Source organism: Hemitrygon akajei, chromosome 4 (assembly GCF_048418815.1).
Source record: "Hemitrygon akajei chromosome 4, sHemAka1.3, whole genome shotgun sequence".
NCBI lineage: Eukaryota > Metazoa > Chordata > Chondrichthyes > Myliobatiformes > Dasyatidae > Hemitrygon > Hemitrygon akajei.
Window position 1 is genome coordinate 153,903,952 of NC_133127.1, and position 27,611 is coordinate 153,931,562.

Genomic DNA, 27,611 nt, shown 5'->3' on the forward strand with positions numbered 1-27,611 from the left:
GGAATTTTGTTGAGGTCTTATGAAGGTGTTAATTGGGGAGCATGCCTTATGAAAACAGGTTAAGTGAACTTGACCTTTTCTCCTTGGAGTGATGGAGGAAGAGAGGTGACCTGATAGAGGTGTACAAGATGATGAGAGGCATTGATCGTGTGGATAGTCAGTGGCTTTTTCCTAGGACTGAAATGGTTGCCACAAGAGGACACAGGTTTAAGGTGCTTGGAAGTAGGTACAGGGGAGATGTCAGGGGTAAGTTTTTTACGCAGAGAGTGGTGAGTGCATGGATTGGGCTGCTGGCAACGGTAGTGGAGGCAGATACTATGGGGGGTCTTTTAAGAGACTTTTGGATAAGTACACGGAGCTTAGAAAAATAGAGGGCTATAGGTAAGCCTAGTAATTTCTAAGGTAGGGACGTGTTTGGCACAACTATGTGGGCCGAAGGGCCTGTATTGTGCTGTAAGATTTCTATGTTTCTATGTCGGATATCATGGAGCAGGGTGGAGGTGAGGGAAAGGGTGTGGATAGAGAGTTTAAGACACTCTTTCCTTGTCTGGAACTTAAAATGCATAAAATTAAACCAATAAGAATCAATGAGATTAAAATGCCCAGCAGCCGGGTAACATAACGATGTTTCTTCAGCATCTTGTAACTCAACGTAAATCATGTTAGCAGTCATTCCTCTGTGAGATCACCCCATCACAAAACTGGCTCAAGCCCTCCTGCTTTTGGTCCCCCGAGTGTTTCCCAGCATTGAGTGTGCTCCCAATGATGTTGATTACTGTGGATGGATGTTCCAGGCCTATCCCTACCTGACGTAAGATGGACCCTAACGCTCTCACAATGGTCACCAGGAACACACAACATTATGATCTTGCTTTAGTTCTCATTAAAGTAAACCTTCACTGATATTAGTGCACAGCTCAAGACAGCTTTGGAACTGCTCGATCTGCTCTCCTAACATGCACTGAGCACTTAAACCTGAAAGGATGGCCTGTTGCTGAGCTGTCAGTCAGTGGGCATTTTGCTGACAGCATTCCATTGTGCAGGCTTCTGGATAGGCAAGTCTTGTCACAATGGGATGATTGTCCTTGGTTTGGGAGACACAGACAACTCACTGATGGACAATCTGTTCATATGCCTGTAATGTGTAAGGCTGTAATTACAGGCACATGGCATTCTGATGATAATGTGTGTATGCTGGTGGTCATGGTAACTCAATTTCCAGACAACAGCATCGTTCTGAGTACCTGGTATCGAACTCTCCACCATGCTTCACCACTTGCTGCTCACAACAGCACTGGCAAGTCAATCCTGCTCTGTACACAATTCTTCTTTTATGTCAGGAGCATGTGGCGGCCTGGGCCTCGGAACTTATCAATGCCAGCCTCATTGATAACTGATGCTTCTGAAGATGATATTGTCCACAAGGTTATTCAGAAGTCAAGAATGATGCATAAATCTTGTGGTTACAGCTGTTTTATTTGATGTTCATAACAAAGTAATAACAGTGACCAAGAACAAAGAAAGAAGACAAAAAAAAGACAAGAACAAACAATTTATCATTGTCTTTATACTGAAAACTAGTTCAGTCTAGAGGGATAATAAAATTCCATTGATAAGGAAGAGTTTGATTTATGGTGCGATACAGACTGCAGACAAGAGAAACTACAAACATTGCGGAACCAACTGTATTACATATTACCGAAAACCCACCCACCATTTATAGACAAATAGGTGATTATATAAACAAATGAGCAAGCATAAATAAAATTAAACCACAAGAAAAAGGACAATCCAATTCTTGTTTCAGTTACCAAAGTGACTTGTTACAACAGCAGTGTTTTATGATGAATGACAGCTGGCATAAAGCAGCTCAGTCTCCACACCAGTTCCACTTGTCTCTGAGGGACTCCAATATGCAGGTGCTTTGGCCAACTGCTTAGCATTGATGGTAGATGTTCACCACCGTAGTCAATGCAGCAAAGAGTAACGACTATCCTCTTCTGTATATTAATCAGAATGGCAAACAGTGGCGTGGAGATGCATCGTGCAGCTAACACTTTATACTAGTTAAATCCATATTCATTCACTGATGTGAAATCTGTCATGGAAGTCCAATTAATTCATCTGAAGTCATTGAAACAATTTACTATTTTGAGGTACAGAGCAGGGAAAAGCTAATGAAATATTAGAGACCGAAGCACTAGAATTAGTCTATTCACAGTAATTGGGTGAAAATGTGCTCTCACACTATCTTTCTCAATCAGTCACTTCTGCCTAGTACTCCATTAAGTGTTCCTGTTTTAATCTGCACATAAAGCGGGGGGGGGGGGGGGGGGCTGTCTAGAGCAGGGGTTCCAAACCTTTTTTTTATGCCATGGACAGACACTTATCATTAACTAAGGGGTCTGTGGACCTTAAGTTGGGAACCACTGCTCCAGAGTCATTAGCATTCTGTAAGTGTTACAACTCACCAAGAATTTTCTCCTATTCCTCAGCCCTTTGGGAATGGTGGTGGATCCACCATTATTTGTATCTGCAGGAACACGTCACCCAGAGAACAGAATCAATCTCACAACGGGGATCTACTCATTCCTAGACACAATCACACACCTAGTCCATTATCAGCCAAGGATTTCAGTGATTAGCTGCAATGGGACACACTTTCACAGGAAAGCATCCCCCATTTGTCAACAGCAACCAGGGGCCCTGTCAACCCTCCCTCCGCATTCCTGTGTGAGAATACACTTGAATGTCATTTACACCTTAATTGTTGATGAAAGCAAAGTCAAATAAAACATAAATGGATAATTTGTGACACTTCTCAATTATGTTAAAACCTTTGGTGTGTTTCCCTTTACACAATCCTATAGATGGTTGTGGATGGCCCAGGGTCAGAGCCCCCCCGCCAGCTGCTTTCTGGTATTCCCCTTTCAGGTAGATGCTGATGACCCTGCAGAAGGATGGGCAGGACTTGCACACCAGCTGGGGGAGCCTGCGATGACTGACTGTGGTAAGGGGTGAGTTGCTGACCTTGTTGTACCAGGGTCTGTGCAGACAGTGATCTAGCAATCCGCTGGACCCCTGCCCGTTCCAGTGTTTGAGCCGAACTCTCTGCCAGACGGGTCCTCGTTGTCTTCATCCCTCCCTCTCCTCAGAGTCAGCCCTGTGCACAACCTCTACTCATGGTGAAGAGGGAGGATGGAGGATTTTGTTTCTGCTCCTGCTGAATGGAAATGAATTTGTTTGTTGGTACATCCACCACTTGAGCCAATGGGCGACGTGTGATTTCATTGATTCTGAGCCCTTGTGGATGACACCACCTGAACTCCAAGTTGAAGCCCTGGTCCCCTCACACTCCTGTGTGGGAATGCTGGCTGAGTTTCTACACTCCACATCACTTCCTGGCACTGGTCAGCCAAGCCTGATGGGCATCCACATCACTTCCTGCCACTGGTCAGCCAAGCCTGATGGGCATCCACATCACTTCCTGCCACTGGTCAGCCAAGCCTGATGGGCATCCACATCACTTCCTGCCACTGGTCAGCCACATCAGACTTGGCAGTGTATCCCAGTCATGGCCCTCACCTGATACATTGGGAAGAGGTCATAATGTTGACACCACCTCAGTACTCAGCCCCCCACCCCTCACTGCAGGAGGTTCTCCTCAAGATTCTCTGCACATCCACTGAGTCAGCAGACTGCTAATGCCTGATGACTCATCCTGTGGCACTCCTCCATCCAATGTACTTCCTCCTTGAGGTGCCATGAGTTGGGAACAAAGGCAACTCTGTTCACTATCTTCCTCTTTCCTCTCTTCCTCCTCTCTTCCTTACTGCTCTGTGCCCCAGTGTTCAGGGAGAGAAAAGAAGGGGCCTCTACAGATACAGGAACAAAACCAGAACTAAAGATAGTTGCACTTACAAGCTGTGCCCGAAACAGCCCTGGTGATGCAGCAGCACATACGGTGGTGGAATCTACTGTTTGCACAACAGGGTGTAGCAAGCAGAGTGAAGCATTGTCAATAAGCATATCTGGCAGATTATGTAGTGCTTCTGAAGCTGTGGTGCTTTCTGCCTCTGTAACCACTCCAGCCAGAAGGAAGATCATCTTCTCCAACCCAGTGTGGAATTGATACAAAGTGTTAATGATCTAGTGTGCACTAACGATAGGTTCAATCCAATCTATGCATTAACTATGACTAAAGTTCAAAGTAAATTTTTTATCAAAGTACATCTATGTTACCACATACAACCCCGAGATCGATTTTCTTGCAGGCATACTCAACAAATCCATGATAGAATAATAACCATTATTGAATCAAGAGAGACCACACCAAACTTTGGTGTTCAACCAGTGTACAAAAGTCAACAAACTATGACTATACAAATTGTTTACCCATTTACTTAATAAATAAGTAAACAATAAATATCAAGAACATGAGATGAAGAGTCCTTGAAAGTGAGTCCATGGGTTACAGGAACATCTCAATGATGGGGCAAGAGAAGTTTGCCCCTTCGATTCAAGAGCCTGTTGGGCCTGGTGGTGTTGCTGAACCTGGTCGTGTGAGTCCTGAGGCTTCTGTACCACCTTCCTGATGGCAGCAGTGAGAAGAGAGCATGGCCTGGGTGATGGGACCTGCTCTCCACCGACAGCGTTTTGTGTAGTTGTGCTCAATGATGGGGAGGGATTTTCCCTCCAAGGGTATTGATGTTTCCATACCACTTTGATCACTTTGCATTAAATTGGCTTTGGTGTGCTTTTGCCCCTTCTCATTGTGTTCATTTCTGTAAGCATTGTATATAATTTATGTTTAATGTATATTTTTCTAGTGAATACTGCTTATCTGATCCTATGATGCTGCTGCAATCTACTAAAGACTCAGAGCTCACAATTTATCTTATGATCTTTCACCTTAGTGTCTACTTGCATTGCATTTTCTTTTTAGCTGTAACACTTTAATCTGCATTCCGTTCTTGTTTTATCTTGTCCTACCTCAGTGCACTATGTAATGAATTGAGCTGTATGAACAATATGCATGACAATCTTTTCACTATACCTCAGTAAATGTGATAATAATAATCAAATTCCAATTCCATTTTTCATTGCACCTGTGCATACAAATACTTGTGCAAGTGACAATAAACTTGACCTTGTCTTTGGTCTCCAGTCATGTACCTTCAATATTATTTCTTAAATACTGAAATTTTTGAACAGCCAGTCAATATAACAATTGACTGTAATGCACTAAGCTTTCACAAATGCCTTTATTGCCATTGGTGAGTGAAGGTTATTGGATTTTTTTCAGATTCCCTTCGTTTCCCTTGCCTCTGATCTAGAAAACTTTACCACCTTGTTTCAATCAGCTCCTCAGCCCTGGTTTCACTCTGGTGCCCCACATAAATTATGCTTGTTCATGGATGAACATTGACAATAATTTCTGGGAAGCTATTCAAAAAAGAAATAACACAGTTGGCTATGATATTAAATTCATGCATCGGTAATCTTTAATAAATGCAGAAAGCTTTAGAAGTATTAATGGGTCAGGCATCATCGATGGAGAGGGATCTGATAGAAATGGGGAAAGATGGTCATCTGGAACGTTGTTTAACCAGCACTCTGCCTCACTCCAGACCTTAAGGAACTGCATTTTCCTTCTCTCTTTCTCCTCTGTCACCACCCCATATCTTCTCCAGACAGGCCACCATCTACTGTTGTCTTTTAATGTTCATTCCATTAGTCTACATTAAATGGGCACTTGCAGGAGAAGACAGAGTTAATGCAATCACTCCAATCATGATTATCACTAAGATTTACTCATTGAATGTTTGTCAGGGATTGAATATAGTCTGTAGCATTCAACTTGGGCTTGTTCACTTGGCTTGAGAGAGATTTGGTTAAAATCTACTGAAGATAAGATTGCCTGCTTATGGTCCAGATATTAACATATGATCCTTTCAGCGACTTTTCCTATTTATTGCGGTTAACTTTTTTTCAAGATGTGAATGGCCTCTTTTCGATTCATAGACTTTCCTTATGATCTACCTGGAGGTGTTGAAGGAACGCAGTATTATTGATCACTCCTTCACGCTTCTCAGCCCTTCTCAGCAGGGAGCAGGAGTTGTAACAATCACTGATTGCTTTGCTTTCACAGTCGATCCCAAGGGTGTAGAATTTCTCTTTTTTTGGTAGTTTTATTATTCTTTTTTCAACAGCTCCCTTCTGCTAATTTACTTTTTAAGAGAAATTCCTACAGTTTTTAAACAGAATAAGAATTATGTAGGGGAAAGATTATAAGACATAGGAGCAGGATTAGGCCATTTTGCTCCACCATTCCATCATGGATGACTTAATATTCCTCTCAACCCTATTCTTCTGCCTTCTCCCCGTAACTTTTGCTGCACTGATTATTCAAGAACCAATCAACCACCACCTTAAGTATACCTAATCACTTCCTGCACAGCCATCTGTGGCCAAGAATTCCACAGGATCACCATCCTCTGGCTAAAGAAATTCCTCCTCATCTCTGTTCTAAATGGATGTCCCTCTATTCTGAGGCCATGTCCTCTAGTCTCAGACTCCCTCACTAGAGGAAACATCCTCTCCACATCCACTCTATCTAGGCCTTTCAATATTTGATAAGTTTCAATGAGATCCCCTCCCCTCCTTCATTCTTTTAAACTCCAGTAGAGGCTCAGATCCATCAAATGCTCCTCATGTTAACACTTTCGTTCCTGGGATAATCCTTGTGAACCTCTGTGGTGAACTACATATACCTGTCTGGACTGCTCCTGTGGCTCCTCCCACAGACCCCTGTATAAAGGCGATTGAGGCCTGTGCCCGGCCTCATTCTCCAGGATGTAGTGTTGTTCATGCTTCCAGTCAATAAAAGCCGATATCTCGCTTCTTACATCTCAGAGTGAGTTATTGATGGTGCATCAACCTCCTCTGGACCCTCCCCAATACCAGCACATCTTTTCTTAGCTAAGTGGCTTAAAATCTGCTCACAATACTTCAAGTATGGTCTGACCAATGCCTTATAAAGCCTTAGCATTACATCATTGCTTTTGTATTCTAGTCCTCTCAAAATGAATGCTAACATTGCATTTGTCTTCCTCACCACTGGATCAACCTACAAGTTAATCTTTAAGAAATCTTGCACAAGGACTCTCAAGTCCCTTTGCACTTCTGATTTTTGAATTTCCTCCCCATTTGGAAAATAGTCCACACCTTTATTCTTCTGCCAGAGTGCATGACCGTGCACTTCCCCACAGTATACACCATCTGCCACTTCATTGCCCATTCTCCTAATCTGTCTAAATCCTCTGCAGACACCCTGCTTCCCCAACACTACTACCCTTCCAACTATCTTTGTATTGTCCACAAAGCCATCAATTCCTTCATCCAAATTATTGACATATAATTTGAGAAGATAAGGTCCCAACACTGACCCCTGTGGTAAACCACTAGTCACCAGCAGCCAACCAGAAAATGCCCCTTTTATTCTGACTTTTTACCTCCTGCCAGTCAGCCAGTCTTCTAACCATGATAGTATCTTTCCTGTAATACCATGGGCTCTTATCTTGTTAAGCAGTTCATGTGTAAAACCTTGTCAAAAGCCTTCTGAAAATTCAAAATAAACAGTACCCACTGACTTTCCTTTGATTATCCTGCCTGTTATTTCCTCAAAGAATTCCAACAGATTTGTTAAGCAAGACTTCCCTTTAAGGAAACCATGCTGACTTTGACCTATTTTGTTGTGTGCCTCCAAGTACCCCAAAACCTCATCCTAAATAATAGACACCAACATCTTTAAAACCATTGAAGTCAGGCTAACTGGCCTATAATTTCATTTCTTTTGCTTCCCTCCTTTCTTAAAGGGTGGAGTAACATTTGTAATTTTCCAGTCCTCTGGAACCATCCCAGAATCTAGTGATTCTTGAAAGATCATTACTAATGCCTCCACAATCTCTTCAGCCACCTCTTTCAGAACCCTGGGGTGAGGTCTATCTGATCCAGGAGTCTTACCTGTAGTACCTTCAGGCTTTCCAGCTTCCCAAGCACCTTCTTCTTAGTATTAGCACTCACTTCTGCCCCTGACACTTTCGCATCTCTGGCATTCTGCTTGTATCTTCCACAGTGAATACTGATACAAAATACTTAATAAGTTTGTCTGCTACTTCTTTATCCTCCATTACTACCTCTTCAAAGTAATTTTCTAGTGGTCTGATATTCATTCTTGTCTTTCTTTACTCTTTATATATCTGGAAACACTTTTTGTGTCCTCTTTTATATTTCATCTTTTCTCTCTTTATGGCTTTTTAGTTGCCTTTTGTTGGTTTTTAAAAGTTCCCCAATCCTCTACCTTCCCACTATTTTTTTTTTGCTATGTCATGTGCCCTCTCTTTTGTTTTTATGCTATCTTTGACTTCCCATGTGAGCCATGGTTTCCTCATCCTCCCTTTAGAATACTTCTTCATCTTTGGGATGCATTTTTCCTTTGCCTTCTGAATTGCTCCCAGAAACTCCAGCCATTGCTTTTCTGCTAATGTCCCCTTCCAATCATCTTTGGTCAGCACCTCTCTCATGCCACTGTAATTCCCTTTATTCTTCGGTGGTACTGATACATCTGATTTTAGTTTCTCCTTCTCAAGCTGCATATTATGATCACTGTACCCTAAGGGTTCCTTTACCATAAGCTCCCTAATCAAATGAGGGTCATTGCATAACACTCAATCCAGAATTGCTGTCCCCTAGTGGGCTCAACCATAAGTTGCTCTAACAAGCCACCTCATAGACATCCCTTTCTTGGGATCCAGCTCCAGCCAGATTTTCCAATTCTCCCTGTATATTGAAATCCCCCATGACTATCATGACATGGCCCTTTTGACAAGCGTTTTCTGTCTCCTGTTGTGATTTCAGCATGTAGGTCGAATTGGAAAATTAGGTTGGTGCTGGAAAAGAAGGAGTTATCCAATTAATCCATTCCCTCTCTCCTTTTCCTCTATGGGTATCTTATTCTCTCTCACCCATGCCCTTCAACTATCCTTTAATTGTTTTACATTAACATATGCACTCAGTGGCTGCTTTATTAGTAACATGAGTGGATTTCCTCACCTGTAGACCCTAGTCAGTTTGGATTGCCAACAACATTTCCTCCATGATCCCCATCAGCATAGGTGCACCAAAGGGCTGTGTCCTTAGAAACCTGCTCTACTCGCTTTACACCCATGACTGTGTGGCTCCGACACATGTTCAAGTTTGCTGATGATACCACTGTTGTGAGCTGTATCAAAGGGGGTGATGAATCAGCATACAGGAGGGAGATTAAAAAGCAAACACAAGAAAATCTGCAGATGCTGGAAATTCAAACAACACACACAAAATGCTGGCGGAACACAGCAGGCCAGGCAGCATCTATAGGGAGAAGCACTGTCGACGTTTTGGGCCGAGACCCTTCGTCAGGACTAACTGAAAGGAAAGATAGTAAGAGATTTGAAAGACAATTATTATTATTATTAACTTTCAAATCTCTTACTATCTTTCCTTTCAGTTAGTCCTGACGAAGGGTCTCGGCCCAAAACGTCGACAGTGCTTCTCCCTATAGATGCTGCCTGGCCTGCTGTGTTCCGCCAGCATTTTGTGTGTGTCACTTGGGAGACTAAAAATTTGGCTGAGTGATGTCATAACAACAACCTCTCAGTCAATATCAATAAGACCAAGGAACTGATTATAGACTTCAGGAGAGGGAAATGAGAGGTCCATGGGCAAGTCCTCATCAGAGGTGGAGAGGGTCAGTAACTTTAAATTCTTGGGTGCAAATGGGAAGAAAGTGTGGCAACGCCTCTACTTCCTCAGGGGTCTGTGGAGGTTCAGCTTGACATCAAAAACTTTGACAGACCTCTATAGATGAGTAGTGGAGAGTGTATTGACTTGCTGGAACACAGCCTGGTATGGAAACACCAATGCCTTTGAATGGAAAATCCTACAAAAGCTAGTAGATTCAGACCAGTTCATCATGGGTAAAGCCCTCCCAACCATTGAGTATATCTACATGAAACTCTGTTGTAGGAAAGCAGCATCCATCACCAGAGATCCCCACCACCCAGCTCTTTTCTCACTGCTGCCATCAGGTAGAAGGTACAAGAGCCTCAGGAGTTGGACCACCAGGTTCAGGAACATTTACTGCCCCTCAACCATCAGGCTGTTGGGTAAAAGGGGATAACTGCACTCACTTGCCCATCCATTGAGATGTTTCCCACAGCCAATGATCTCACTTCACTCTTTATCTCATTATTTCATGTTCTCATTATTTATTGCTATTTATTTATATTTGTATTTGCACAGTTTGTTGTCTTCTGCATATGGTTGATCTTTCATTGATCCTGTTATAGTTACTATTCTATACACTTGCTGAGTATGCCTGCAGGAAAATAAATCTCAGGTTGTATACGGTGATATATATGTACTTTGATAATAAAATCGACTTTTTAAAACTTTGAACTTTGAACCCGGTGTGGCCTTCTGCAGCCGTAGCCCATCCACTTAATGTTTGATGTGATGTGCATTCAGAGATGCTCTTCTGCACACCCCTGTTGTAATGCGTGGTTATTGAGTTACTGTCACCTTCCTGTCAGCTTGAACCAGCCCGGCCATTCTCGTCTGACCTCCTCTCATTAACGAGGTGTTTTTGCCCTCAGAACTGTCGCTCACTGGATGCTTTTTATTGTTTCCAATGCCATTCTCTGTGAACTCTAGAGACTGTTGTGCATGAAACTGCAGTTTCAAAGATATTCAAATCACCCTGTCTGGCATCAATATTCATTCCATGTCAAAGTCACGTAGATCACGTTTCTTCCCCATTCTGATGTTTGATCTGAACAGCAACCGAACCTCTTGATCACGCCTGCATGTTTTATGCCTTGAAATGATTGGCTGATTGGATATTTGTATTAATGAGCAGGTGTACAGGTGTATCTCATAAATTGGCCACTGGTTTAAAGGGTAATTCATAGCCGTCAATTTGTCTTTAAGATGCCTTCTCTTCTCTTCCTCTTTGGCTGTTCATCGATTTCGATGTTGACTGAGGCCTGGGCAAGGTTGTATGGGAGACCGGCAGTTGTCCATGCTGCAAGTCTCCCCTCTCCATGCCACCGATTCAGCTTGGCACCGGTGTCATCGCAGAGCAATGTGTGGTTAAGTGCCTCGCTCAAGGACACAACATGCTGCCTCAGCTGAGGCTCAAACTAGCGACCTTCAGATCACTAGACCAATGCCTTAGCCACTTGGCCACTCACCAACACCTTTGAGATGTGGGAGGAAACTGGATCACCCAAACGAAACCTGATGCTCTTAGAGAGAACATGTAAAAAGGACAGCACCAAGTCCAAAGGTCAAAGTAAATTTATTGTCAAAGTACATATGTGTCACCATATACAAGCCTGAGATTCATTTTCTTGTGGGCATTCACAGTAGATCCAAGAAACACGAAAGAATCAATGAAAGACCGCACCCTACAGGACAGAAAACAGCCAATGTACAAAAGACAACAAAATGTGCAAATACAAATACCAAATGAGGAAAATTAAAATAATAATGATTACGTAAGCAATAAATATTGAAAAAATGAGTTGTAGTGTCTTTGAAAGTAAGTCCATAGGTTGTGGGAACAGTTCAGTGATGGGGTGAGTGAAGTTATCTTTTCTGGTTCAAGGGCCTGATGGTCGAGGGGTAATAATTGTCCCTGAACCTGATGGTGAGGGCCCTGAGGCTTCTGTACCTTCTTCCTGATGGCAGCAGAGAGCATGACTTGGATGGTGGGGGTGGGTCCTTGATGATGGATGCTGCTTTCCTGTAACAGCGCTCTATGTGGATGTGCTCAGCGGTGGGGAGAGTTTACTCATGATTGACTGGGCTGTATCCACCACCCAGGGTCAGGAATGAACTTGCCTCCCCAGAGCTGGGAGATAGCAACACTCGCTGCTGCATCATTGTGTACACGAAACCCCAAAAGGTTTAGTATACTTAATGTCCTGATTTTGAATTTTTTTTACACAGTTCCAGAACTTGTGCCCACTTTATTTGTAAGGTTTCTATTTTAGCAGCCATCACACCACAATTTTATCAGGCAGAATATTACAGTATTATATATTATCGAGCCCTAATTCCTCATTTATTACATTGAAGAATTATCTTAGAGGAAACGTGAACAGATTGCACATTGAGTGACATGACAGCTTGACTGTGGCTTATGTTATCATTAAAATAATGCTAAGAAGTTGATTAACTGGGTGGAATGTAAGAGCATGCAAAGATACGAAGAAAATTTAAAAAAATACAGATGGTGGAAGTGCAAAACATAAAGTGCTGGAAGTAGTCAGCAGAACAGGTAGCGTCTGTGGGTAATATTTCAGTCCATGGACACATTGTCAGAAGTGTGAAAGTGAGAAAGCAAGTTACTTTGAAGTTGCAGAGAGGACGGGGGAAATTTGGATTTGAGAAAAATAATACCTCTGATAGGTCAGGATTGCTGAGGTAATCCCGATGTTTACAGAGCTGTCTGCTTAATAGATTAACAGTGGGGGAGGGGGTAGAGGGATGGAAAACAAATAGAGATACATTATGATTCTGTGAATAACAGGTAAGTACTTTTACTGCAACCTGAAACCAAACGACAATGCTGGAAATGTCCCATTGCCCTAAACCCTAATTGTGCCTTAAAATTAAATTTAAAAACTAAATTAAAGTAGCACCAGATCCGAAAGGCCGCTGCTGCCGTGTGCCGTGCGGCCTACAGAACATCAGCCACATAAAGCTGGCTGAAAGTTCAGAGTTGTTCCTGTGAACTGAATTGATGTGTTCTGCTAAATAGTCAATAAATCTGCGTTTGGTTCCTCCAGCACAGGGGGGATTGGTGTTCCTGCTGGAATGCTTGTTTCAGTCTCTAGAAGCAATGAGGAGCAAATGGAGTTGTATCTCCTTCAGTTGCAATGGAAAGTGCAGTGAGGAGTGGTTGGTGGAGCTAACAGAGTGAAACAAAAATCCGGATATTGAAAGAGGGGAGAAGGTTATGGAATCTCATTAAATGTACAGGAGATTTTAAAAGGTGTTCCCTTAAAGGCAAAGGGTGGTTTTGGCCAGGAGGAGAGGGGCTCACAGCAGAGGTGCAGGAAGTAGATGAAGTTTGGTCAAGAGCTCTGACAATTATGATATAGGGAAAACCATAGCTAAGGAAAAAGGAAGACATCTTAGAAGCATTGGTGTGGAAAGTCTTGTCATCAGAGCAGATATGATAGAATGGAAGAGAATCCTTACAGGAAATGGGATGGAGAAAGTATGATCGAGTTGCTGATTGAGTCCGTGGGCTCGTGAATTCAAAATTGGACACATTCCCTGAAGTGGAATCAGAGAAATTCAGGAAGGGAAAGGAAGGGTCAGAATGATCCATATGAAAGTGAGAGAAGTGTGGAAAATGGAAGCACAAGGAATGAAATGTTCAAGTTCTACTTATGTTCAGATATCAACGTTACAGAAAAAGAACTGAGGGATGATCCTCAAGGTGACTAAAATTGTTCCAGGGATCCAACAAAGAAATTGATGTAACTTGAGTCAATGTGAGTTCTTGTAGTTAATCTTTGATCAAATGAACAAACACATTTTCAAAGTTAATCCACTTATGATTCTAAAACAGAAAAGTATTTTGATAATAAAATATATTTAATAGATTTATAAAGATCAAATTTATAAAGTCATTCTGAGGGATATTTTGTGTAGGGCAGCAAGTAGATAGTGAACTCTTGTGCGCCTACACCTTAAAATTAAGAATCCAAGAAGTAATTCATCTACATAGTTCTTTTACCAATATTTTTTCCAAATGTAATCTGTTATATTGTCATAATTAGATCATGAAAGAAAACACAGTTTCAATCATAAATAAGTTTAGCCTAACCATCAATATTTCCCTCTTCATTCAGCTACTTCTCTACAAACACAGGCTCATTGTCAGACTTGCCCACAAAAGTTTGTTGCTCAATGTTCCTGAATACTAAAATAAATAAATTCACATGAAAATGCACTATTGCTGAGGTAAGTATATGTAACTAGAGGAATTGACTACATGAAAGAGCTTGGCTTGTACTTTAGTTCAATATTTGATCTTTGTCAGAATGTATTTAAATATAGTCTACTGTATAATAGAGGTTAGACTATCAACAAGCTTGCTTTCAATGCAACTTTTATACAAATCTGGCATCCTTTCTCCCTTTTCAATTCTATTCCTCTAGAAAGAAAAATCATGCTAAGTTTGATTTTTTTCTAAGCCTTAATAAGCCTACAGGATTAATGCTGCCTTGTAATTTGTTGTAGCTCTTTTTGCTATCGATTATTCAGTCTAATTTGGTCTCACCTACAAATTTAAAACTTTTGGTTCTGAAGTCAAAATCATTAACATAAATTGTCAATAAGAGCAGACTCAGCACTCATCCTTGCCATTCCACTTTCCGCCCTCTGCCCTATTGAGTAGCTGTCCCATATCTATCCTTTCTGCCAGCCAGCCGGCACTGCACACATAAATTGTTCTCTGATTTTACATGTTCTGACTTCATTCATTAGTCCTAATATGTCGCACCTTATTGAAGGAGTCTAGGAAGTATAGATACATTACATTAAATACATTCCCTCATAGCTGTTATACTTTCAAAGAATTCAATGAGACTGACTGTCAATTCATTGCATTTCTAATTGTTTTTTCTAATTCCTCCTTCTGAATGAATTTTAATTACTTTCCAAGCCGTCAGTGTTATGCTGATTAGTCCATAATTCCCTGGACGTGTTCTATATGCCTTCTTATATACTGTATAAGATTAAGAGAAAGGGAAGAATAAATAGATAGGTAAGTATGCTTGTGTGAATGCGTATGTGTGTGTACGTAGTGTTGGAAGCTGTTTTAGGACCCGCGTCAATCTCTTAAACATCATCACAGCAGGTCAAGCAGCAATGAGAAGGTAGAGTGTTCCTGGACTAACAACAATCACTCAAAATCAATGTGAGCCATCTGGACCATGGGTTTCATCCTCCTTACATTTGATGGCATACCTATAGTTTCTATTTTTCAAAGATTCAAAGTACATTTATTATCAAAGTACTTATTCAACATACAACCCTGAGATTCATCTTCCCACAAACAGCCTTGAAACAAAGAAACACCATGAAATCCACTCAAAAGAAAACATCAAACCCCCCGAGCACAAAAAAAAAACAAATTGCACCAACGGAGGAAAATGAGTGAACAACACGCAGAATACATGGGACAACAAATCTTTCCAAAAGTGTTGCTACCTCAGAATATTTCTTTTGTTTATGATAGACAGCTTGAAGCTGAACACAAATATAATTTCAGACTATTTGTATCACGTAGGAATTTGAAGAAACAGGATATTAACTTTTATTGAATACAATGTGTTTAATTGCATAACGGTGCTGATGCTTTGCAGTAGTTCAACTGAGCTAAAAATGTTTTGTTGATGACTTTCATTTGTACTCAGTGACTGAGGCTTCTCGCTTAAGTGTCCAACATGCAGAGAGGCAAAGGAACACAGAACAGAAATACAGAAAATACACAGGGAATATTTTGTCTGTGTGCTTTATGGCATGAAGTCATTTTTAAGTGTGGAACAGAATATTTATTTTGCGATGGGGTTTCCCTCTTGCTCTGTGGCTGAGAGAACAACTTTAGAAGGCTGGTCCAGTGAGTGATGAGGAATTGGGTCTGGTTCATTATCGTTGGATGAGAATTAGCTCTTCATTCCCAGTTTGAGCAGAAGAGGTTGCTACATCCCTTCATCTCTGTCTCATCCTCTCTCATGTCATCGTCCTGAAATCAAAGAGCAGGAGAGGGTGTGCACCATGCTGATGATACAATCTCAGATACATTGACTCCAGCATATTTCTTGATTATGGTTGCTATCTATGATTTTATGGTCCATCCTTTGATGGCTCTGTTCCTGTTCCAGCTTTCCTGATTTTTATCTTTTTCCCTGCTCTGGATGGTTACTGTGTGTGACCATTGCGTGAGTGTTTACAGCTGGATTAAGCATTATTCATTTACTTTTAATTTATGATAATTTTAATTTCCTGCACTAACTAGTGCAACAAAACCACATCTGTCAGTGTCAATAAACCTGATTCCGATGCGATCCATGGAATGTGAAGCATGGATTTGGCCCTGGACTTGCCGTGAATCCCATTGGTTTTCTGAAAGGTTGCCTTTGGCATTCGACTTGCAAGCATACTCAGTCTGTTTGTTTTGAGCCTCTGTGTTCTACTGCCAGTCTTCAATGCGGGTGTTTTAATGCTGGGATCTTCCCCCGTGGCTCGCTCTGCCAATGCCCTACTGAAGCCAAGCGCCTCACAGCTATTCATCAATTCTGGTTTAATAATTTGGGCTACCTGTTTAATGGATCATCAATTATCCCTAAAGTGCAGCTGATTAATTTTAACTTTTCAACCAGTTGCTGACTCCACACCTGCTGATCAGCCATCTGCTGATCATTTTAAGCCAGCGAACTACATATGAATAGGAATGGGTTCAACCTCATTTCCTCAAGTAGGGTGCCTGCTCGTTCCCCCCACGGTAGACATTGATCTGTTAATTCTTTCCTCTCTGACACTGATTACAGACTATGTTACATTTGTAGGTTTCTTTATGATAGGATACCTAGAGCAGAAGTACAAGGGGTGATTGATAAGTTCGTGGCCTAAGGTAGGAGTCAATTTTAGAAAACCTAGTACATTTATTTTTCAACATAGTCCCCTCCTACATTTACACACTTAGTCCAGCGGTCATGGAGCATACGGATCTTGGACCTCCAGAAAGTGTCCACAGCAGGGGTGATTGAGAAGTTTGTGGCCTAAGATAAAAGGAGATGAGTTATATAGCTCTCGTTACATGCACATGCAGTTAAACTCTTTGAGTGATTATGCAGAAAGTTTGAAGTTAATAACTCATCAGTTAATAACTTATGGGGTGATTGATAAGTTTGTGGCCTAAGGTAGAAGGAGATGAGTTATTAACTTCAAACTTTCTGCATAATCGCTCAAAGAGTTGAACTGCATGTGCATGTAACAAGAGCTGTATAACTCATCTCCTTCTACCTTAGGCCACGAACTTATCAGACACCCAACTGTGGACACTTCCTGGAGGTCCAAGATCCGTATGCTCCACAACCACTGGACTAAGTGTGTAAATGTAGGAGGGGACTAAGTTGAAAAATAAATGTTTTAGGTTTTCTAAAATTGACTCCTTCTATTTAGGCCACAAACTTATCAATCACCCCTCATAAGGCAAGAAGAGGATGTAAAGGAACTTCAAGGGGATCAAGATAAACTAAAGGGTGGGTCAGAACATGACCAATGGAATATAATGTGCAAAAATGTGAGGTTACTTCTGCTGCATGTAGAAAAACAAAGTACTGTGGCGACCCACTTCCTAGTGCACTTGAACCGGCTCACAAATAGCCAGCGCACCGGCACAAAGGCCAGTCCCAAAAGGGCGCCAAGTCTGCTTCACCAACAAAGGGAAAAGCCCGTGCGGGGGATTGTGAGTACGTGCCCCCTACAGCATCCGTGCGCGGGACAGGACTGTGAATACTAGCCCCCTACAGCATCCACGCCCGGGGAGGGCGGGATCAGGGAGGCTTTAAAGCAAGGCCGTGAAGTTTGAATAAAATCTCTTTTGTAACAGCAGTTCATCGACTACGTGTCGTTATTTTAGCGCTGCGTGTAGCACACCGCTACAATTGGTGACCCCGACGATCCAAACGATATTTGGGCCGAAGATGAACGACACCGCATCTGTTCATGCAGTTTCGTTAAAACTGCCAAGCTTCTGGACGCTGCGACCTCACCTATGGTTCCAGCAAGCAGAAGCCCAATTCCACATTCGGCAGATAACCGCGGATTCCACACGTTACTACTACGTGGTGAGCTCCCTCGACCAGGACACAGCGGCCCAGGTTGAGGAGTTCATACAGTCTCCCCCAGCGGACGGCAAATGCACAGAATTCAAAGCCCTGCTCATAAGGACTTTCGGACTCTCACGGCATGAGCGAGCTGCCCACTTACTGCACCTGGATGGTTTGGGAGACAGACCGCCATCGGCTTTGATGAATGAGATGCTGTCCCTGGCCGGAGGTCACAAGCCCTGCCTCATGTTTGAGCAGGCATTCCTGGAGCAGCTGCCCAAGGACATACGCCTGCTGCTGTCCGATGCGGATTTCAGCCACCCTCGGAAGGTGGCAGCCCGGGCGGACTTGCTGTGGAAAGCCAAGAAGGAGAGTGGGGCGTCCGTCGCACAGATCACCAGGCCACGCTCCCAGCAGCAGACCAGACCAGGCCCGGCAGCAGAGCCCACTAGCCCCAGAGGCAGGAGTGAGGAGACCAATGAACAATGGTGCTTCTACCACCAGCGGTGGGGCGCAGAAGCCCGCCGCTGTAGCCCGCCCTGCAAGTTCCCGGGAAACACCAGGGCCAGCCGCCGCTGATGGCTACGGCAGCTGGCCATCGGGATAGCCTCCTGTATGTGTGGGACAAGCGGTCAGGATGCCGTTTTTTGGTCGACACCGGAGCCGAGATCAGCGTCTTACCTCCGACGAATTACGACACCCGCAACAGGGCACCGGGTCCCACCTTGAGGGCCACGAACGGCAGCACAGTAAGGACCTACGGCACCCGTACGGTGCGGCTGCAGTTTGGCTCCAGCCAGTTCACATGGGACTTCACACTGGCCGCCGTAACCCAACCGCCCCGGGCGCGGATTTTTTGCGGTCTCACAGCCTACTGGTCAACCTGCTGAGGCAGAGACTGGTCCACGCCGAGACCTTTCAAGCGTTCTCCCTGGGTGAGGCCCAGTTGCCGGCCCCACACCTAGACTCCACCACGCTGTCCGACAACGACTTCACCAGAATCCTGGCGGATTTCCCGTACAGCACCACATCCCGACACAAGGACAATCCCTCCACGCCCGTGCTCGAAGGCTTCCCCCGGACAAGCTCCAACTGGCAAAGGAGGAGTTCAAGAGGATGGAGGAATTGGGGATCATTCGGCGGTCCAACAGCCCATGGGCCTCCCCCCTGCACATGGTGCCCAAAGCATCAGGGGGCTGGAGACCATGTGGCGACTACCGCAGGCTGAATGAGGCTACAACACCGGACTGCTACCCTGTGCCACACATTCAGGACTTTGCAGCAAACCTGCACGGCGCACGGATCTTCTCCAAGGTAGACCTCGTCCGGGGATACCATCAAATCCCGATGCATCCTGACGACATCCCCAAAACGGCACTCATCACCCCTTTTGGCCTTTTCGAGTTCCTCCGCATGCCGTTCGGCCTGAAGAATGCCGCACAGACGTTTCAGCGGTTAATGGACGCGGTGGGACGCGACCTGGACTTCGCTTTCATCTATTTGGATGACATCCTCATAGCCAGCAGCAGTCGTCAGGAGCATCTGTCCCATCTCCGTCAACTCTACGCCCGACTGAGTGAATACGGTCTAACAATCAACCCGGCCAAATGCCAGTTCGGGCTCGACACCATCAACTTCCTGGGCCACAGGATCACTACAGATGGGGCAACCCCTCTGCCCGCTAAGGTAGACGCAGTCCGCCATTTCCCCTGACCCACCACAATCAAAGGCCTTCATGAATTCGTGGGTATGGTAAATTTCTACCACCGTTTCCTCCCTTCAGCTGCCCGAATCATACTCCCCCATTTTGCCCTGATGTCGGGTCCGGGCAAGGACGTTACCTGGGACGAGGAGTCCGCCGCCGCTTTCATTAAAACGAAAGAAGCCTTGGCAAACGCCGCGATGCTAGTGCACCCCAGAATGGATGTCCCTACCGCCCTCACAGTGGACGCATTTAACACGGCAGTCAGTGGGGTGCTGGAACAACTCATCGAGGGTCGCTGGCAACCCCTGGCGTTTTTCAGCAACATCTGCGACCACCCGAGCTCAAGTACAGTGCTTTTGACCAGGAACTGTTGGCGCTATACCTGGCAATCCGGCATTTCAGGTACTTCTTAGAAGGTAGGCCCTTCACCGCGTTTACGGACCACAAACTGAATACCTTTGTGTTCACGAAGGTGTCCGATCCCTGGTTGTCCCGCCAGCAGCGACATCTGTCCTACATCTCTGAATACACGATGGATGTCCGGCACGTCTCGGGAAAAGACAATGTCGTGGCGGACGCCCTCTCCCGCCCTAATATCCAAGCCCTGTCCCCAGGGGTAGACTTTGAGGTGCTGGCGGAAGCGCAGCAGGCAGACGAGGAGATCCCAAGTTACAGAACCGCAGTCTCCGGTTTGCAGCTCCAGGACCTCCCCATAGGCCCAGGTGAGAGGACCCTACTCTGTGATGTCGCCACCGGCCAGCCCTGTCCCGTCGTCCCACCACCTTGACTCTATTCATAACTTGGCGCACCCCTCCATCAGGACAACCATCCAGATGGTCTCCAGCAGGTTCATTTGGCATGGACTCCGCAAGCAGGTCAGTGAATGGGCCAGAACGTGCATGCACTGGCAGACGGCCAAGGTGCAGCGACACACCAAGGCCCCGCCGCAGCAGTTCCACCCCACCCATCGGCGTTTCGACCACATTCATGTGGATATCGTGGGCCTCCTGCCAGTGTCGCGCACCGGTTCACAAGATGGCCAGAGGCGATCCCGCTCACTGACACCACCTCTGAATCTTGCGCCCGGGCACTGCTCGCCACCTGGGTGTCCCGCTTTGGTGTACCGGCCCACATTACCTCCGACAGAGGTGCCCAGTTCACCTCCAGCCTGTGGTCAGCTATGGCCAGCCTTTTGGGGACACAGCTGCACCACACAACTGCCTACCACCCACAGTCGAATGGCCTGGTGGAACGTTTCCACCGTCACCTTAAGTCGGCTCTCATGGCCCGCCTGAGAGGACCTAACTGGGTGGATGAGCTTCCCTGGGTCCTACTCGGCATCCGCACGGTGCCCAAAGACGATCTGCACACCTTGTCGGCCGAGTTGGTGTATGGCGCACCCCTGGTCGTCCCCGGGGAGTTCATACCAGCCCCAAGGGGGCACAAGGAAGAACCCGCAGCAGTCCTGGGCAGACTACGCGAGAGGCTCGGTGCCCTGGCCCCCATACCCACTTCGCAGCATGGGCAGAACCCGACCTGCAGAACTGTAAGTTTGTGTTTGTACGAAGGGGCGGGCATCGGCCACCGCTACAGCGGCTCTACGAGGGGCCGTTTACGGTGATCAGAAACAACGGGTCCACATTCGTGCTGGACGTTGGGGGGAGAGAGGAGGTTTTCACGGTGGACCGATTCAAACCGGCCCATGTGGACGTGGCGCAACCGGTCGAGTTTCCGGCACCGCGGCGCAGAGGCCGACCTCCCAAACAGGGTCCGGCCTAGACTGTGGACATTGGGGGGTGTATCGCCGGTTCTGGGGGGGGGGGTTATGTGGCGACCCACTTCCTAGCGCACTCGAACCGGCTCACAAATAGCCAGCGCGCCGGCATAAAAGCCAGTCCCAAAAGGGCGCCAGGTCTGCTTCACCAGCAAGGGGAAAAGCCCACGCGGGACTGTGAATACGTGCCCCCTACAGCATCCGCGCCCGGGGAGGGCGGGATCAGGAAGGCTTTAAAACGAGGCCGCGAAGTTTGAATAAAATCTCTTTTGTAACTGCAGTTCATCGACTACGTGTCGTTATTTCAGCGCTGTGTGTAGCACACCGCTACAGTACTTCTTAAAGTAGTGACAGAATCAGTGTCAGGTTTAATATCACCAGCATATGTCGTGAAATCTGTTAACTTTGCTGCAGCAGTACATTGCAATACATGATAATATAGGGAAAAAACTGTGACTTACAGTGAAAAAAATATATAAATACATACACACACAATCAACTCTTTGCTCTTACTGACATTATATATATATATATATATAAAAAATAGTTAAATTATACAAGTAGTGCAAAAACAGAAATAAAAAAAGTAGTGAGGTAGCATTCATGAGTTCAATGTTCATTTAGAAATCGGATGACAGAGGGGAAGATTCCTGCATCGTTGTGTGTGTGCCTTCAGGCTTCTGTACCTCCTACCTGATGGGAACAATGAGAAGAGGGCATGTCCTGGATGGTGGGGTCCTTAATAATGGACGCCACCTTTCTGAGGCACTGCTCCTTGAAGATATCTTGGATACTACAGAGGCTGGTACCCAAGATGGAACTGACTAATTGCACAACTCTCTGCTGCTTAATTCGATCCTGTGCAGTTGTTTCCACTCCCTACCTCCCCCCCCCCCCCCCCATACCTAATGGTGTTGCAGCCGACCACAATATATCTCCACGGTATATCTGTAGAAATTTGCAAGTGTTTTAGGTGACAACCCAAATCTCCTAATGAAATATAGCTGCTCTCTTGGCTTCTTTATAGCTGTATTGATATATTGGGACCAGGTTAGATCCTCAGAGATCTTAACACCTAGGAACTTGAAATTGCTCACTCTCTCCACTTCTGATCCCTCCTTGACGATTAGTGGGTGTTCCCTCATTTTACCCTTTTGGAAGTCCACAATCAGCTTTTTGCTCTTACAGACATTGAGTGCAAGGTTGTTGCTATGACACCACTCAACTAGCTGGTATATCTTGCTCCTGTGCACCCTCTCATTATCATCTGAGATTCTGCCAACAGTGATTGTAAATGTTGATGTTTAAAGCGATGTAATTTCCTTGTGTGAAAGTCACTGAAATCAGTTCAGCAAGCAATTAGAGAGGCAAATGGTATTCTCCTTTGTTGCAGGAGAATATGGGTAAAGGCGTTTTATTGGGATTATATGGGAGACAGTGAAACCCACTCTGGGGTGTCACAAATTGTTTCATTCTCCCTACCTGGTTTCTGAGATGGTTTGTTTGCCATAGAAGAGAGATAGACGGCTTTCGCCAGAGTTTATAACAATAGGGATAACCTCATTGGAACTTATGATAGTACTTGCACCCAGCTCAGGAGTCTAGAACCATGGGGAATATAATAATGGTTGGGTCATTTAGGACTGAGTTAGGAGAAGGTTATCTCACTCAGAGAGCTATGGAGGCTCATTCAGTATCAGATTCAGAATCACATTTGTTATCACTGAGTTGTATGAAATGAGGCAGTAGGATCATAGACATAAAAATTACAATGGATTATAAAATTAAAAATAAATTGTGCAAATTTAAAGGAATATCTGGTAATGTTCCTGGACTATGCAGAAATCTGATTGCATGGGGGAAGAAGCTGTTTCTGAATCACTGAGTGTGGGTCTTCAGGCTGCTGTTCCTCCTCCCCTGTGGCAGTAATAAGAAGATGGTAAGGGTACTTTATGATGGACTGCTGCCTTCTTGAGCACCACCTCCCGAAAGTGTCCATAGTGGTGGGGAGGGTTGTGCCCTTGAGCCTACACCCTCTGCAACCTCTTGCAATCCTGTGAAAGAGCCTTTGGTGATGTACTGCATCTCCTCCTAGTCCTAGCGAGGTTGAACTGCTGGTGTGCCTTCTTTCTGATCGTACCAATGTGTCACTGAGTTAATTTAGAACAGAGGATATAATGCAGGAAAATTCAGCTGAGATAGGAAGTCAAGCATCATCTTCATGAATGGCAGAGCTGGCTTCATGGATCTACTTTAGCCAGGTGATGTGTCGCAGCTTGAAACATGGACGCCCTCCACTGATGATGCCTGGCCTGCGGAGTTCCACCAGTGACATATGGTTGGTTTAGATTCCATCAGCTCCAGTGTCTTGTATCTCAGATCCTAACCCCTTTTGTTCCTAAATTTCTACGAGAAGGGTTGCACACAAATAGTGATAGTAGGTTATACTGTGTACTGCATTAATGAAATCATCAAGAGTGTCTTTCCAATAACTCATAGTGGATTTATCTTTTGCTGAAATAAAAATATGTGCAATTTTTATGCCTTTTAATATTGCGTGACAGAATTCAGTTCACCTTAAAATAATTTAAGAGTTACCATTTTAACTATGAGCCATATAAAGGTCAGATGAACTTAATGATATACTTATTTACACTAGTACCTGAATATCTGTAGGACAAGTATCTCCACAAATCTAACCTGTGTTTACAGGGGTTGGGGAATGAACTACAGCTGGCTGTTTAAGAGTCCAAGCCAAGGATTTAATAATTATTAATGACAGACTGGAATTTTGTATTCTGTTATACTCTACCTTGATTTGAGTTTGCAATAACTTTTCGTGAGTGCTCACATTACACTGCCAGAAATACTTTCCCTCTAAATTATAAGCATAACTTGAATTCTAATGGAATCACAAGAGACTGTAGATGCTGAAATCTGGAGCAACACTCAAAACGCTTAAGGACTTCAGTAGGTTAGGCGTCATCTACGGAGGGAAATGGGGAAGGGTCTCAAACTGAACATCAGCTCTAAGGTTGCCCTCTGTAGATGCTGCCTAATTTGCAGAATTCCTCCAGAATTTTGTGAGTTGCTTCTGCATTCAATTGACCATCTTGTAGTTATTAGTTCATGTCTTCTAGCGGTCACCCCTTCTTTACTGCAGACCTGGTGTGGATGAGAGGCAGATCAGTTAACTCCAACATCCTTAGCAGGCTACCACCCAAACTGGACCCCCTACAATTTGCCTACCGACACAACCGATCGACAGATGATGCAATAGCCACAGCTCTACATACCGTCCTTACACATCTGGAGAAGGAGGATGTTTATGTGAGAATGCTGTTCTTGGACTGCAGTTCAGCATTCAACACCATAATTCCAACCAGGGTCAACAGGAAGCTCAGAGACCTCGGCCTTCACCCTGCCTTGTGTAGCTGGATCCTAAACTTCCTGTCAGATCGCTGGCAGGTGGTAAGAGTGGGCTCCCTCACCTCTGCCTCTCTTACCCTCAAAACAGGTGCCCCTTAGGGCTGTGTATTAAGTTCTCTCCTTTACTCCCTGTATACCCATGACTGTGTCGTCACCCACAGCTCTAATCTGCTAATTAAATTTGCCGATGACACTACATTGATTGGCCTCATCTCAAACAATAATGAGATGGCCTAATCTCAAACAACAGGGAGGAAGTCATCTCTGACACAGTGGTGTCAAGAAAACAACCTCTCCCTTAATGTCACAAAAACAAAGGAGCTGGTTGTGGATTACAGGAGGAATGGAGATGGGCTAACCCCTTTTGACATCAATGGATCTGGGGTTGAGAGGCTAAACAGCTTTAGGTTCCTTGGTATCCACATCACCGAGGACCTCCTGTGGTCTGTACACACCAGCTGTGTGGTGAAAAAAGCACAACAACGCCTCTTTCACCTCAGACAGTTGAGGAAGTTTGGTATGGGCCACCAAGTCCTAAGAACTTTCTACAGGGGCACAATTGAGAGCATCGTGACTGGCTGCATCACTGCCTGGTATGGGAACTGTACTTCCCCTAATCACAGGACTCTGCAGAGAAGGGTATAGACAGCCCAGTGCATCTGTAGTTGTGGACTTCCCATCATTCAGGACATTCACAAGGACAGGTGTGTAAAAATGGCCCAAAGGATCATTGGGGACCTGAGTCACGCCAACCACAATCTATTCCAGCTGCTACCATCCGGGAAAGGGTACCACAGCATAAAAGCCAGGACCTGGACCAACAGGCTCCGGGACAGCTTCTTCCACCAGGCCTTCAGACTGATTAATTCACACTGATTTGAGTGTATTTCTATGTTACATTGACTGTTCTATTTATTATAAATTACTATGATTGCACATTCAGACAGAGACGTAATGTAAAGATTTTTACTCCTGATGTATGTGAAGGATGTAAGAAATCAAGTCAATTCAATTCAATTCAATTCAGTCTTCCCAATTCTCTTTTTAGATCTCTAAATAGCATTTGCATTAACTCCATCATTCTTACAGCTGCAGGGTGTGAATTCTACTTGTCGAACCTCCAGGCGATCTTTTGCTTAGGAATTTAGTTTGGACTTATCTTTGTCTATTTTTTTTTTACCTTGTGTCAACCTTACACTTGCTTTAAATACATTTCGAGTGATCACAGATCTGCAATTACGTTACACTGGGTTAGAAAATACAAAGAGGAATCTATGTAACTGTATATCCAACCACAAGCCAACATCCCTCCTTTGATTGTACCACCTTCTTCATATTTGTTGTTCTCAGTCCGTGAGTTAACCAATCCAATATCAAAAGGCAGTCCTGATCTTTGGGGAGATCCACCATTATCATTCAAAGATGTTTTGATGAGAACAGTTCTGGCTATACTTCATTCAGACTTTGAGGAGATTTGGTATGTCACCAAAGACTCTAGCAAATTTCTCCAGATACACCGTGGAGAACATTCTGAATGGCTGTGTAACTGCCTAATTTGGAAGCTCCAACGCACAGGATCAAAAGGGACTGCAGAGGTTTGCAGATTCAGCCACTCCGTCACGGCACAGCACTCTCCACTGGTGAGGAAATCTTCAAAAGGCGGTGCGGACAGAAAAAGTCATCATTAATTTCAACAAATATATGCACGAATTTGCAACATTTTCTTTAGCTTGCAGATTTACTTTGAATTTTATTACACTTTAGTGACCAATATAACAATTTAATAAAAGCATATTTTTTCCACAATCCCATTTAATTTCTTATAATTTAAGATGCATTTCCTTCCCCTTTCTTCCCTGTGAATTGCTTTGTGTTTTTCTTCACTGAAACCTGCTCCCATCTGTGCAGAATGATGGCCACCTTGGTCCTTTTGGCCATCATTGTACATCTCTTGTTAAGGTTTCATATTCCTCTAATTAGGGGATATTTTAAGTTATTACTCCTGAAATGCCTAAATTCAGTTTTTGAGTACAACCATTAGTAGTTTGTCTGATATCCTCCAGTAATTATCATGAAGATTAGAAACAACTTAGTGATAAAATACAGTTTCTCCAGAGAAACCCTTTATCATCTGCTGAAGCATGGCCACAGAATGTAGATTCTTGACTCTCCCCAGTCGTCGTCTCCTAATGTATTTTTGCTGTTTGAAAGCTTCCCTACATTCCTACCTTTCCCTTTATGTCCTTCTGCCACCCGAAGTTCAGATGTCGTTGTGCTGAAATTCTTCTAGGTAGGGCCTGCTACTCAGACTCGTTGACATGCACTTGCCTGGTGAGATGCAGAGGGTCGCGCAAGCTGACTCTCTTTAATGCTCAGACACTCCTGCTGAAAGAACAACGGGAGAGACTTTCAGAGGCTGCAAAGCTGGAGTTGTATCACTGCCTTATAGGGAGCCTGTCAATAATTGGCAACCTTGTTAAATTATAAATTATTACAGTAGATTCCGCACTACAGAGCGCACCTGATTAAAAGCCGCAGGCTCTAATTTTAGAAAGAAAATCAATTTTGTACTTGTACAAGCCGCACCGGATTTTAAGCCGCAGGTGTCCCACATTGTAATATGAGATATTTACACAGAAAGATATTAAACGTGAGGATTTTTTAACTTTTAATTAAATCCGTATGGTAACATAAACAAATACATATTGCAAATGCTTTTTTTCGAACCGTGCCTGTAACACGGCTA

At 44.2% G+C, this 27,611-nt stretch overlaps 1 long non-coding RNA gene across 1 annotated transcript in view; it reads right to left on the reverse strand.

Annotated features, from left to right (window-relative positions):
• Positions 1 to 27,274, reverse strand: part of LOC140726812 (uncharacterized) — a 59,842-nt gene extending 32,568 nt beyond the window's left edge. Inside the window, exon 1 of the long non-coding RNA XR_012098732.1 lies at positions 27,094 to 27,274. This is a non-coding gene — a long non-coding RNA (uncharacterized lncRNA). The remainder of the gene's footprint in view (positions 1 to 27,093) is intronic.
• Positions 27,275 to 27,611: the final 337 nt, after the last annotated feature.